General features: G+C 40.4%; 1 long non-coding RNA gene across 1 annotated transcript; it reads left to right on the top strand.

Annotated features, from left to right (window-relative positions):
- The first annotated feature begins 13,318 nt into the window (after positions 1-13,318).
- LOC311081462 lies at positions 13,319-14,684 on the top strand. Its single transcript, XR_014605886.1, has 3 exons — positions 13,319-13,409; positions 13,835-13,869; positions 14,181-14,684. It is a non-coding gene; the product is annotated as an uncharacterized lncRNA (long non-coding RNA).
- The last annotated feature ends 255 nt before the right edge of the window (positions 14,685-14,939 follow it).

Raw genomic sequence — 14,939 nt, 5'->3', positions numbered from 1 at the left:
ATAAGAAGCGACATTTTTTAATACAGTTGACATATAATACTACTATTTCTGTATCATGAAATGTAGTTTTAAGAGTTTTTCAGGCGAAAATGTAGTTGTTTAAAGCTCAAATCTGTGGTTTATTTATAAAGATTTATGAAAATTGTATCCAGTTGTGAGATCCAGCGATGACCGGGCGCTCAGCGCTCATGTACCCCGCCTGGAACAGCCTTTGCTCGGCTAGACGTTCTGAGGTGCCGCGGTCTCTGGCGTCTCTGTAGTGGTTAAACATGATTAGTCTTGTGTATATCTAACGGGCGATCTTTGGTCTCGTAACGTAAATCTATAATTTGTTCCCTGTGCAATCGTTTTGGCTGAGGGGAAGTTTCATAACTTTATAAGCTATTTAACTGTACCATTGTATGGTTAGACTAGATCGAGCGCTGACTTTTTATGTTTGACTAAATTGTTTGCTTTGTTTGTATAGCTTCTTGTAACTTTACCTTTTACTTTTATATTGATAAAACTGAAATATATCAAAAAGAGACTGGGTTGAGTTTTGTCATTTTAATACAACGAATATGATCTAATGTTGTTTACTGCAACATCTGTTGTTTAGTACAAATGCACATACCCAGCTAACACACGACGTAACCGTTACGTAATGTATTCGTACTTTTTGGTCACGTCATGACCTTACTAACTGACAACGTAACTACAACGTCGCATGCTCGGAATTTCATTACCATCATATTACCAACCCACAACGTCGTCAGTACGTCCTCCTAAGGTTATAAGATAACCAACAACGTTCCAGATACGTACTCTATTCGTAATAACTTGGTAATTTCTTGACTTTCTGGCAACGGAACTGCAACGTCACGGGACCGCAATTTCATTCGTAATTTCGTAATTTCATTCGTTTTTTTCATTACGAATTTCATTCGTAATTTCATTATCAGACTGCAATTTCTATTAAAAAATATTTTATTTATGTTTGTTTAGTATTCTGTACGTTTGAAAGACAATAGCAAGTTTAAATGTACAAAAAACGTTCATGATTGTATCATTCCCAGCAAGCATGAGGCACCAGATCTGCAGATTGCATCAGTCAACACTGTGTTTTTTTTGTGTTTTTTTACATATGTGTAACTTACGCGTGCAAGACGTATACCTACAGAATAAATTAAAGTAAACGAAAAATGAATATATTCGTGATGTTTTGGTAATTTCATGACATATTGTTAACGTAACTGCAACGTCATAATGTGACAGAATAATATTATGACAGGCTTTAAAAAATATGTTTTACCTCTTTTCAGTAATTCGTCTTATGAAATAAATGTGATTTGTTGTCAAGTTTTAAGTCTGCTGCATGTATAATCATTTTTTTCTGTTATGTCTCTGTGTGTGCACAGTATTATAACTTTAAATCCTGCAATTTCTGAGAGCAGTAGGCAAGGAATCTTGTGACAGCTTAGTTTTTTTTTTTTCGGTTTCTGAGTTGGGTGTGTAGGCCTACATCACCAAATCTAACTTTATCTTACCTTAATCACGGTCTTGTTTGCTAAAATATAGCACCATTTTGACAGATGTCAGCAACGTTCCCTGATTCCCTAACTGTGATCAGTTAGTTCCACAAGCCAGAGAAAAGATTACATTATCAGGCAGCAGGGGGCGCTCATGCACAATGTTTTTAGTGTTTAGTTGTTTAGTTGTAAACATTTTCAGGGAAGGCCCCCAAAACTACATTCAGGTCTTGATTCTTGAAGCAAATTACTAGACAACTGACAAATTGAATCCAGTTAAATTGGGGAATAGCCTTGGAAACACAGGCACATTATCAATATCACCTGACGAAGATTTACTATCCACATGTGCAGAATCATGTTGTGATTAGTCACTATTTAACAACAATTCTCTTGAAAATGGAACACTTTTTTCCATCATATGATAATTGTAAAATAAGTGTAATTGGTTGCAAGATTGTAGTACCAAACACTGTGTCTGAAAGGCAATCTCTTTGAAAGGTCCCTCAAAAGCAAACCAAAAACGGCGTAATATGGTACAAGACGAGATTAATGAAAACCTGGTCTAATAGTGTTGAAACAGCTGCACAACATGAATAAGTGGCAAAAACACTTCTGTACTCGGCTCACTACGGAGAGAGATAGGCAGTCAGGTAAGACACTATTTAAAGCTATAGTAGGTAATGTTGGAGAGCTAGCAAGATTTGAAAGCGGCACTTCTTCTAAGCTCCACCCCCTCCCGTCAGTACTCCGTCCAAAGCTACGCCCCCACAAACATGAACGCGCATCCACAGTCGGAGTCAGCTGCAGGTCACAGGAAAGCCGAGTATTTTTGTCATGTTGGAATAAATATTTTGAAACGATAAATGCCTTTCCTTTACCATTTCAGCATAAGCAAGCTATTACTTATCTTACCTCCTTACATGCTAAATGAATAATGACAATGAATGTGGTATAACACTTTTTGTTTTATTTTTAAAAAAAAAACGAACAAGAGAGACCTAAGATAAATACTTTTTTACACAAGTATCTGTACTTTCGCTGCTTTTGATTGTCATAAACAATCTGTATTTACATATAATAAATAAGAAATAAATATATATAAGAAAAGGAGTGTCCAGGGATGGCTGACAGGTCAGGCTTTGCATGAGGCGTCGTCTGCTGTGGTGATCTACTCCTTTGGCAGTGATTTACCTTTAGGAAGAATATCACAATTACACATCTGACAATAATTACTGCATCTCAAAGACACACAATGAATGACAACAAAACTTTGTTTCCATTTCACACAGTAACAAACATTTCTTCTCGTAGCTAACAAAACACATATGCCACATCACCACAGTTGTCCCGTTTATAAGCAATATTAACGTCATTTTATCACAATTATAATGCAGACACTTGCGACTATGGCTGTGCAATATGTTCAAAATGTCATGTCCTAAAAGTCAGATAAGCAGACCTGTAACGTAACTGGCTTACACCGACAGAGAAGCTAATGTTAGCATTGGGCTAATACTAGCTACAAAAGTAACTACGTTGCCTAACGTAACATATATCATGGAAATAACAAATCCCCCCGAAGCAAAACAAATAATTACCTGTTCAGCAGAAAGAACGCAACCTCGGCATCGCTTTTCATCACTTTTGCTCCCTCAGTTGTCTCCACCATTCAAATGCTGCAATGTTGACGCGAGTTTGTCCTCTGGCTTTATCCAGTGCCTGTTTCGTTGCAGGCTTGCAGCCTTTTCTGCCTCCGATTTTCTTTTTTTTTTTAGGCTTTTTATCAGGGCGAGCAGTTACCAGCAAAGCTGGCATTGGTAGATTTTGCTGCATTTTCTCTTCCATTGTGCCGCAAACTCCTGCTTACTCGGTGTAGTGAGCTGAATGTTTCCGAGAACGGTGACATGTGATGAGTGCACGCAGGGCAGCGCACGCAGTGGGGCTCGGGCACGAGACATGAAGGCATCTGATTGGTTCTTTACATTCGCACCGAATGGCAGTGATTGGTCAGAGTTTTTACTGTCCTGCAGCTGCTACAGAGGTCTGATTTTTTTCATTCCTTTTTCTGAACACATAATGTATTGACTACTCTCAGGATGGAAGGACCATTTCACCCAGTATAAAAAAAAGTGTTTCTGAACAGGATTACCTACCCTAGCTTTAAATATGAAAGATTTTTACTTTGTCAAAAAATTTACAATAAAATTACACAAGAAGTTTAAAAAATGTCATTAAAAGATGAACAAATGGAATAACAGAACAGTTTTGTTACAGCATTAAAAAAAAAGAAGAAATAACTGGGCAAATAGTTTTAAAGCAATAAAAGGGGTAAATATCTGCAGAGGAGATGATATCTACATTTTGGAGCCAGAGTGTGAAGATGATTAGTTCCAGCTTCATGCACACAAGAGTGAGAAAAAAAAAACATTTAACAGCAAATCAACAAAAATAAGATTGCTGTAAACTCCGACTCTGTGAAAGGCAGTCAGGGACAGAGTTTGTCCATTTAAAATTGAGAGAGCAGCTTCAACAGTAAAGGGACTTAATAAATTAGAAGCATATTGGAAACACTGTAATGTTTTCACTTGGCTATTATTTAGATATTAAAAGCAATTAAGATGAAAAAACTAAAAAATAATTAACTGATAAATTGTTACAACTTTTACTCTACTGTGGTGTTAAGGGCTTTGTTGATCTTCTCACAGCTGGATGTTGTGTTCCATGAAACAAAGAGTCGTGTTTGGGGTGACATTAAGTAAAGTAAATAATGAACGAATTTCCATTTTGGTTACGCTGTTGCTTTAAATATTTTTTTGCCACTTGTAATAAAGAGTACATTTTATATGGGTTTATCCCACACGGAAAGAACCTATATGTGGATATATGCACATATATGAAACCTATATGCAGCATATATGTTGTATATATGCAGCATATACGCACATATATGCTGCATATCTACAGCATATATGCACATATATGATAATATATATGCTGCATATATGCGTATATATACCACATATAGGCAAAACTGAGGTGCATATATGCACATATATGATAATATATATGCTGCATATATGCGTATATATGCCACATATAGGCAAAACTGAGGTGCATATATGTGCATATACAGGCCATATAGGTCTCCTGTATTGCTTCTTTATATCCACATATAAGCCCTATATGTACATACAAGATATGCCTCCTATATAGCTCATGGCAGGATGGTCATTTTGTAGCTCATATCTCACTTTGGCAACTGTCATACATGATGCCTAGCTCTGATAGGCACTATCAATTCGAGAAGATCAAAAAGATACATTTTTTTCTGTTCATTTTTTTGTCTTATTTATGTTCTTGTACTATTTGATTGTTGTTAAGTAAATAAATAATGTACATTTCTACATTTTGGGCTTTTATTTATGTTGCCTACACTGTAAAAAAAAAAGTGTAATTTTACAGGTAATGGTCTGTATTTTTTTCTTTTTTACAGGATTTTATTATTTTGTCATTATACAGTGAATGCCTGTTATTTTACAGATATTTGCTGTAATTTAAGGTCAACTATTACATTTACAGGTAATTGCATGTATTTTGGTTTTACATAAATTTTAAATTTTTTTAAAAGGAACTTGTCTGTATTTTTACAAAGTAATATTTTACAGATTTTTTTATGTGAAATTAGAAAACAAAGAAAAGGTGTGTAACTGCAGAAATCTGCATCTATTCAATATGTTGTCTTGTCCTTACAGATTATTAAGCATGTGTAGGAGCCATAATTAAGTGGGCTGTCACTCATCACTGGGTGGTGACGCGCTGGGTTTGAGGTCACGTGTTCACGGGCGGAGTTTTCATAAGGCGCGCATCTCTTTTGTGAATGGAATCTGTCATGGAGAGAGGGGGGCCGGGGTTGCCGTAGTTTTTGTTGACCGTTCGTTTGTTTGTTCAATTACATCGTTTTCACCGGATTACATGCAGTACGTGTACACTGTTAACATCTGCTATGTATGTGAACCAAAAGACATTTGTTTTAATTAAATGCCACAAAACGCATTTGGTTGGACTCTGTGCTTCTGTGATAAACAACAAGCAGCGCGTCATACGGATATACCGAACTCCAGCTTCTCCTCGGAAGCGACAACAGGGCTTGGAGTCGCTACATTAAGTCAACAAAAACAGAGCATTTGCCGAAAGCCATCGCTCGCAATATCAATCCACTCTGAACGCGACAAGTAAGTGCATCAGTGATCTACGCGCAGGCAAAGAGCCGCATCAAACGCGAGGAGGCCAGGTAAGCTTACCTGTGGTAGTTTGTATGTGGATATGGAATCCTTATTGCAATAATACATGAAGTATTTACAATTGGAGCATTTGGATGAAAGGATACTTGTTGGATGCCCGTGTGTAAAAGTGGATTTTCGCTGCTATTGACGCTTATGTAATGTGGATTAAATAATGCGATGTTCAGATGGAGTTTCATGGGAAATGACAATGCTGCTTGGTTGAAATGAAAATGACGTATTTGTTGTAGCTGGATGTATAAATGCAAAGGTTCACTGAAAGAAATAAAGGGAAAATGAGTGAAATAAATGGTGTGGCCTCATTTCCAGGTGCAAAGCCTAAAAGGCAAAGTAAACTTACTGAAAAAGCGTTTCTCCTAAAGTTGGAAAAATTACAACATGAACGCAAAGGTTTTGTGAGTAAAATGAAAGCCTTAATACCTGAAATGAAAGTAATGATGCATAAAAAGGAAAATGTGTTTCAAGTAAAGGAATCTCTTGGAGCATTGAATGAATTGAGTGAAAAGGCCATCATTGCTCACGAGGAAGTGTTGCCCTTATTTCCAAAGGATAAAACTGCACAACAAATTGAGTGGTTTTCGAGCATAATGACATACAGTGAAACATTTAAAAATGATGTTCAAAAGTGGCTCGATGAAAGTGAACCCGATGTAAGTGACAAGGGTTTGTTTGAAACAAACGGAAAGTCATCCTTGGCTCAAACAAATGAAACAAATGGAGTAATCGAACATTGTTTGAACACAAAGGAAACTGCTGATGAACTGAAACCTTCAGACAGTGCTTCAAACATTGGAACATGTATCTCACTGTCTACCACTTCTTCTGCACGTTTAAAGACTGAAGCAGAGCTTGCTGCTTTGGGTGCTCGACAAAAGTTATTGGAAGAAAGACACTCACTGGAAGAAGAAGAAGAAAGATTAAGAAAAAGGAAAGAGAAATTGCAATTAACCACGGAAATTGCTGAAAAAATGGCAACATTGAACATTCTCAAAACAAGAAGTTCTATCAGTGGAAAGTCATCAAAGGTTTCGAATGCAAAAGCAACGTCAAAAGCAGCATCACGTGTCTCAAATGGAATGGATTCTTATGTTGAAAAGAATGAGTCTAGGCAAACTTTCAATGTTCATGCAGGAGAGTTTATTCCAGCAATGCATGTAACACAAAATGCAACCAAAAATGACGAAGAATACTCTCTCAAATACACAACAGCTCCCTCTGCTGGACAAAGTTCAGTGCGTCCTCCGGATTTGGCCAACACACAGCTTGTGCATGGACCCATTTTAAACACACAAGTAAATGAAGAAGATGTGATAAATAACAATGAAGTTTTGGGAATTATGAAAAAGCAGAATGAAATAACAACTCTTTTAATTCAGCAACAATGTCTCGCCGCTCTGCCAAAGCGAGAGATCCCTGTGTTTGATGGGGACCCATTAATGTACCACACCTTCATAAAAGCATTTCAAAATGGAGTTGAGAGAAATACGAATAATAATTCAGATCGTCTATATTTCATGGAACAGCACACTAAAGGCCATGCTAGAGAACTGATAAGGAGCTGTCAATATATCAATCCTGACAATGGATACATGAGAGCAAAAGCTTTATTGAAGGAGCATTTTGGAAACGAACAAAAGGTTGCTGCGGCCTATATGGATAAAGCCCTTTCATGGGCCAACATTAAGAGCGAAGATGTAAGAGCACTACAGGATTACAGCCTGTTTCTTCAGGGCTGTTGTAATGTTATGGAGGACGTGCAATACCTGCATGATTGGGACATGCCCTCAAATATGCTGAATGTTATAAGAAAGCTTCCTTATAAGCTCAGGGACAAATGGAGGAGCCGGGTTTGTGATCTGCAGGAACGTCAGGGAAGGAGAGCAAAGTTCAGTGACATTGTGGATTTCATCGAAAAACAAATAAAAATTTTAACAGATCCAGTCTTTGGCAGTATTCAAGATCCCCCCACAATAACCGGTAAAGTTGCATTCAAACCAAAGTCACAACCTCGCCTTAAGGGAGCCAGCTTTGCCACTACAGTGGGTCCCACAGGGCAGAAGGCACAGTCTGCAAACAAGGATGTGAAGGCACCAGAACACAAGACGTGTCTCTATTGTGGAGCAGGACATGCACTGGAAATGTGTATGCAGTTGGCAAGGATGGCACATGAGAAGAAAATTGATTTTCTAAAGGGAAAGGGCATTTGCTTCGGTTGTTTGTGTACAGGACACATGAGCAAGCACTGCCGTAAAAGGATTTCCTGTACTAAGTGTAGCCTTAAACACCCTACTGTCCTCCACAAAGAAACTGCGTATAGTGTTGTGCAGACTGAAAGGGGTGATGAGGTCTCTATTGACAATACTCTGGTATCAAGTGGCCTTACAGGGGCTGGGGACCAGGATTGTAAGCTGCCAATTGTGCCCGTTCAAGTTAAATCAAAGAAAGGAAGCAATATAGTCACAATTTATGCATTTCTGGACCAAGGGAGCACTGCAGTCTTTTGTACGGAGTCTCTGATAAACAAGCTCAACCTGACAGGAAGAAAAGGAAATATACTTCTCCGGACGATGGGGCAGGAGAAGGTCGTGAGAAGCAACATGGTGTCTGGGCTTGAAGTTGCTGCACTGGATGGAGAGGAGTTTTTGGAGCTGCCAAAGGTGTACACACAGGAATCCATGCCAGTGTATAAAGGAAATATTCCTATAAAAAGGGATATTAAAAAATGGCCTCACCTGAAGCACGTCCACTTACCACAAATTGATGCTGGTATAGAGCTCCTGATTGGGACAAATGTGCCAAGGGCCCTGGAGCCACTAGAAGTGGTGTGCAGTGTAAACGGAGGACCATTTGCAACTAGGACTAGGCTGGGATGGACTGTTAATGGACCACTTGGTGCAGGAAGCAGAGAGACGGTTGCCTGCAGTCAGCCAGAATTAACTGTCAACCGAGTTTCAGTCGTGAATCTGGACGAGCTGTGGCAGCAGCAATTCAAAAACGATTTCCCAGAGAGCACCATGGATGAAATGCCTGCTCTGTCACGAGACGATCAAAAGTTCCTGGAAAAGGTGACAAATACAACAAAACAAGTGGATGGGCATTATCAGATCAGCTTACCATTGAAGCAAATGAGCATCAAAATGCCTAATAACCGGAAAATGGTTGTGCAGCGCTTATTTCAGTTGAAGAAGAGGCTGCAGAAGGATCCAACCTTTTTCACTGAGTATAACACCTTTATTGATGAGCTGGTGGTGAAAGGCTATGCAGAGATGGTGCCTGAAGAGGAGCTGGACCGTGGCGATGGCAAAGTATGGTATATCCCACACCACGGTGTTTATCATCCCACAAAAAAGAAGCTCAGAGTGGTGTTTGATTGTGGAGCAAGCTGTCAAGGTACAGCGTTAAACGCTCACCTCCTACAAGGCCCAGACTTAACCAGCTCCTTGATTGGTGTGGTGACCCGTTTCAGGAAGGAACCGGTGGTGATAATGGCTGACATAGAGTCAATGTTCCACCAGGTGTTGGTCACCCCCAATGACAGAGATCTGCTCAGGTTTCTCTGGTGGCAAGATGGTGATATGGAGAAAGGACCTAATGAGTACCGGATGAGAGTGCATTTGTTTGGGGCCACGTCATCGCCCAGCTGCGCAAACTATGCCCTCAGAAGGTGTGCAGAGGACTACGGGCATCTTTACAGAGAAGAAACTGCACAAAGGATCTATCATTGTTTCTATGTTGATGATTGCCTAGTGTCTGTGGCCACTGAAGAGGAAGCTGTGCAACAGTATCAGGAGTTGTTCTCACTGTGTTCCAGAGGAGGATTTACTCTCACGAAGTGGATGAGCAATAGAGCAGCAGTCTTGGATGTCATCCCGGAAAATCATAGAGCAAAAGGTACGGAGATTTTGGATATGGAATTTGATTCTTTGCAAGTGGAGAGAGTGCTGGGAGTTGAATGGTCAATTAAATCGGATACGTTTAAGTTCAGAGTCCAGATCAAGGAAAGACCACTCACCAGAAGAGGAATGCTCTCGACCATTGCCTCCATATATGATCCCCTTGGGATGCTCAGTCCTGTGATTCTAACTGCCAAAAGGATAATGAGAGATCTGTGCAGGAGAGAAATAGGATGGGATGATCATGTTCCTGAATCCATCGCAAAGCAATGGATCAAGCTAATTCAGCAGCTCCCTCTGCTGGACAAATTTGAAGTGGATCGGTGTCTGAAACCACCACACTTTGGAGATGTCTGTGCTGCACAGTTGCACCATTTCTGTGATGCAAGTGAAAACGGATATGGAACAGTCACTTACCTGGTATCAAAAAATCCAAATTCAGAGCTGCACTCTGCTTTCGTGATGGGGAAATCCCGTGTGGCTCCTCGTAAAACAGTGACTATTCCCAGAATGGAACTCATAGCAGCAACCATGGCAAGCAGAATGGATGTGCTCTGGAAGAAGGAGTTACAGATGGAACTTGTTGAATCAGTATTTTGGACAGATAGTGAATCCGTCCTTAAATACATTCGGAATGAGACTTCACGGTATAAAGTGTTTGTGGCTAACCGAGTCTCACAGATATTGAACGCTTCCAGTGCTACTCAATGGAGGTATGTGGATACCAGCAGCAATCCAGCAGACATGGCGTCCAGAGGGGTAAAAGTCGAGCCGTTTGTCAAAAATGCTACGTGGTTGTCAGGACCTCACTTTCTTTTACGTCCGGAGAGTGAGTGGCCTGTAAGTCCTCAAGGTCTTGGGCACCTCCCTCCCGAAGATCCCGAGCTGAAAAAGGTACTGTGGTAAATGCTGTGCAGACAGAAGAAGAGCCCATTTCATATCTGTTCCAGTACTTTTCTTCCTGGACACGCCTTAAAACATCAGTGGCGTGGATACTGAGAATAAAAAGCTGGCTTCTGTCCTGCGTGAGGAAGAGAAAACAATTATACCAGGTGCTGTCACAATCTGACATCATGAGAGAGCAGCAGAAATCCTCTGAGGATGAGGAAATGGAAAGATTCAAGAGGACCACTGGCGCCCACATACTCGAAGTAGAGGATATGGAGAAGGCTGAATTGGCCATTATAAGGTACTGCCAGCAAAGAACATATCCGGAGGAACTGGCGAGTCTGGAAAAGGGGCAGCCAGTGAAAGCAACTAGTCACCTTCGTAAGCTCTGCCCACAGTTACTTGAAGGAGTCCTGAGAGTTGGAGGGCGTCTCAGCAAACTTTCTATGCCTGTGGAAGTGAAGCATCCAATCATACTGGCCAAAGGTCTCCATATTACAGAGCTCCTACTACAGCATGTACATCGTCAAGTGGGACATGCAGGTCGTAATCACATGCTGTCAAAGTTGAGAGAGCGATACTGGGTAACCGGAGCCAGTACTGCAATAAGAAAGGTGCTGTCAAAATGTATTACCTGTCGCCGCCTGAATGCTTTGCCAGTTCACCAGCAGATGGCGGACTTGCCTTATGAAAGAGTTGTTCCAGATGAGCCACCCTTCTCTCGTGTGGGTGTAGATTACTTCGGGCCTTTTGAAGTACGGAGCAGAAGGAGCATGGTGAAGAGGTATGGCGTCATTTTTACCTGCTTGGCCATCAGGGCCATACACATTGAAGTTGCTCCCTCGTTAGATACGGACTCTTTTATAAATGCGCTCAGACGCTTTCTTGCGAGAAGAGGCCAAGTTCAAGAGCTTCGTTCAGACAACGGCACCAACTTTATAGGAGCAGAGCGGGAGCTGAGAAGTGCTATGGAGCAGTGGAATAAGGAACAGATCAATCATGTCTTGCTCCAGAGAGGAATAAGATGGAGTTTTAATCCACCCACTGGCTCCCATCATGGAGGTGCATGGGAGCGGCTCATAAGATCAGTGCGCAAAGTTCTTAACTCCACCTTGAAAACTCAAAATCTGGATGAGGAAGGACTACAAACTTTACTGTGTGAGGCTGAAGCAATCATAAATAGTCGGCCAATCACTAAAGCCTCTATGGATGTCAATGATCTGGAAGCATTGACTCCGAATCACCTGCTGCTTCTAAAGAATTCCCCATCACTGCCGCCAGGAGTATTTCAACCCACAGACATGTATGCGTACAGGAGATGGAAACAGGTCCAATATATGTCAGACTTGTTCTGGAAGAGATGGGTTAAGGAGTATTTACCTCAGCTTCAGGAGCGCCAAAAATGGACTGGAACAAAGAGAAATCTCACAGAGGGGGATCTCGTCCTTATTATGGATAATACAGCTCCACGGAACTCATGGCTGGTTGGACGAGTCATACAAACCTTCCCAGACCGAAAAGGACTTGTTCGCCAGGTGAGGATCAAAACACGGACTAGCTGCCTGGTTTGTTTGCTGCAGGAGGCTGAGGCAGATTAGGTGTATTTAGTGCTAGGCCTCAGTGTAGACTCGGACACTTTTTTTTTGTGGATTATCACAGACCATGAACAGTTTTTTTTGTTGTTCATTTGGACATGGCTTATTAATTCTTATTTTACTTTTCTTAAGAAGATATCAGATTGGACTATTATGGACATCTAATGATGATTTAATTATTTGTGGTGTTCATTCTTGCCTTGTTTATGTCTCTTATACTATTGGATGTGTTGATAAATATTGTGTAATAATTAAGGGGCTGGTTGTGTAGGAGCCATAATTAAGTGGGCTGTCACTCATCACTGGGTGGTGACGCGCTGGGTTTGAGGTCACGTGTTCACGGGCGGAGTTTTCATAAGGCGCGCATCTCTTTTGTGAATGGAATCTGTCATGGAGAGAGGGGGGCCGGGGTTGCCGTAGTTTTTGTTGACCGTTCGTTTGTTTGTTCAATTACATCGTTTTCACCGGATTACATGCAGTACGTGTACACTGTTAACATCTGCTATGTATGTGAACCAAAAGACATTTGTTTTAATTAAATGCCACAAAACGCATTTGGTTGGACTCTGTGCTTCTGTGATAAACAACAAGCAGCGCGTCATACGGATATACCGAACTCCAGCTTCTCCTCGGAAGCGACAACAGGGCTTGGAGTCGCTACAGCATGTGTGGGTTAAAGTGAGTTACACATAGGCTAGGCCTGTATTGAATTCTTTTTTTATTGCATAGGCTATAGTCTTTTAATCTTGTCTTGCAAATAGATGCTCATTTTGATCATTATTTCATTGTCTTATTCTCCCATAATTTCATGTATATTTTATTAATATTTTCTCCGTTGCTGCACATTCAGGGCTTTGAGTGTGTGTGTGTGTGTGTGTGCGCACGCAATGACGCAGATTCAAATTCGCCGCCATTACGTTTACGCTGTTTAGTCCCGCCCACAACGGTTAGTTGTTGACCAGTCGACTTTGTTTGGATCTGTATCAAGGGCAAGCGGGAGATTTGAATTCAGTCTACTCTTGTGAAGTGGATTGTGAGATTAACAGTGGTTCAAAGCAATCGTATTCGTCGAGAGCAGTCGTGAGCAGGATCCCTGTTGTTGTCAGTCAGCGTTTGATCACTGATAATAGATCAGTGGTTTGGATTCTTCGGGAATAACGCCCTTTTCAGTGAGCCTGGTTCGTCACAGCGGACATCATGCCAACCGATCACCGGCTGCAGGTAAGTTAGAGTCTACATGTGAACGATATTTTATATTACATTTGTGTTACGTTTACGTTACAGTTTTCAAGCTAACGTTTGCATTTTTAAATGATGTTCAGTTAACTGGCAAGAGCTGGAGGCAAAACACTGAAAATGTAGCATGCATCTTTACATTTTCCATCTGTTTTAAGAAAGATATCCCACACCTCAAAAGACCTAAAACAAGCTTTCGTAGACATGTTATACATATCAAAGTCCGTTTAATTGTATATAAAATCTTTGTTAATACGTGATAGTATCTGTCAGTAAATCAATCTCTTAAATGGCGGGACATTTTGAAACACTGTCTGGAAGTGGAACATATTCTGACATGTGTAAATGTAATACTGAGTTGTAAATATATATATATATATATATTTTTTTTTTTTTTTTTGTGATTTCAGGTCAAGTGGAAAGCAGAATGATCATGGCAAACAAGGTATGGGAAGAAGTAATTTAAAATATTGTAATGGCTGAGTCTTCTGATTCCATATGATTGCACTAAAAGTGGCAGAAAATGTAACGTTAATTTGTTTTATTTTATATTTTCCAATATGAATATTCATTTGATCCTTGTGAGGCCACTGGAGCTGCACAAGGTTTGGTTTTGCTACAGTAAGACCACGATTGTGTTAGATTTCACCCATCTCTTTTTTCTTTTTTCTTTTTTGTATTGTAACTAGGCTCTGTCATTTAGAAACATGGGTTTTCCTATCACTTAATGACATATATCTCTACTTTTCATTCCAGCCAGAGGATCTGACGGTTGCTGCTCGCATCTCAGCCTACCTGATGGACAATTCTTGCTGGATGAATGACCTTCACCTTCAACTCAACCTTGCCAAGACAGAACTGCTTATGGTTTCAGCCAAACCATGCGATCCTGCTGATTTGCCTTATACAACATCAGAAAGATCCGGCCCTTCCTATCGGAGCCACACAACTCCTTGTTTAAGCTCTTGTTCTATCCAGACTGGACTATTGTAATGCTCTCCTGGCAGCTCTTCCAGCATCAGTCAAACCTCTGCAACTGATCCAGATGCTGCAGCAAGACCTAAACTCACTGCTTCAGATCTATGTGTCCTCCAGAAGCTTGTGTTCTGCAAGTGAACGGCGCCTTGTGGTGCCATCATCCCAAAGAGACACAAAATCATTTTCACTGACCTTTCCCTGGACTGTTCCCTGCTGGTGGGATGACCTGCCCAACTCAACACATTTTCAAGAAAACTCTAAAGATCCATCTTTTCATAAACACTTGACCCAATAATACTAAATCTTTCTAAAAAAAAAAATGCTATGTGTACTGTGCTACACTAACTGGGACTTGTCACTGCACTTGTTGCTTCTATTGTTCTCTTAATTTTTAAGTCACTTTAGATAATATGTAATTGTAAATGTGTAAAAATAAGTTATATTAGAGTATAAAGGCATACAGCAATTGCCTTTTAATGTGGATATTTTTACATGTTCTAAATTATATACTAAGATTGTATTTCCTATCATTCACAT

This window comes from Abramis brama, assembly GCF_963993115.1.
Source record: "Abramis brama genome assembly, chromosome: 4".
Lineage (NCBI taxonomy): Eukaryota > Metazoa > Chordata > Actinopteri > Cypriniformes > Leuciscidae > Abramis > Abramis brama.
This window is presented reverse-complemented; position numbering and strand designations above follow the sequence as displayed.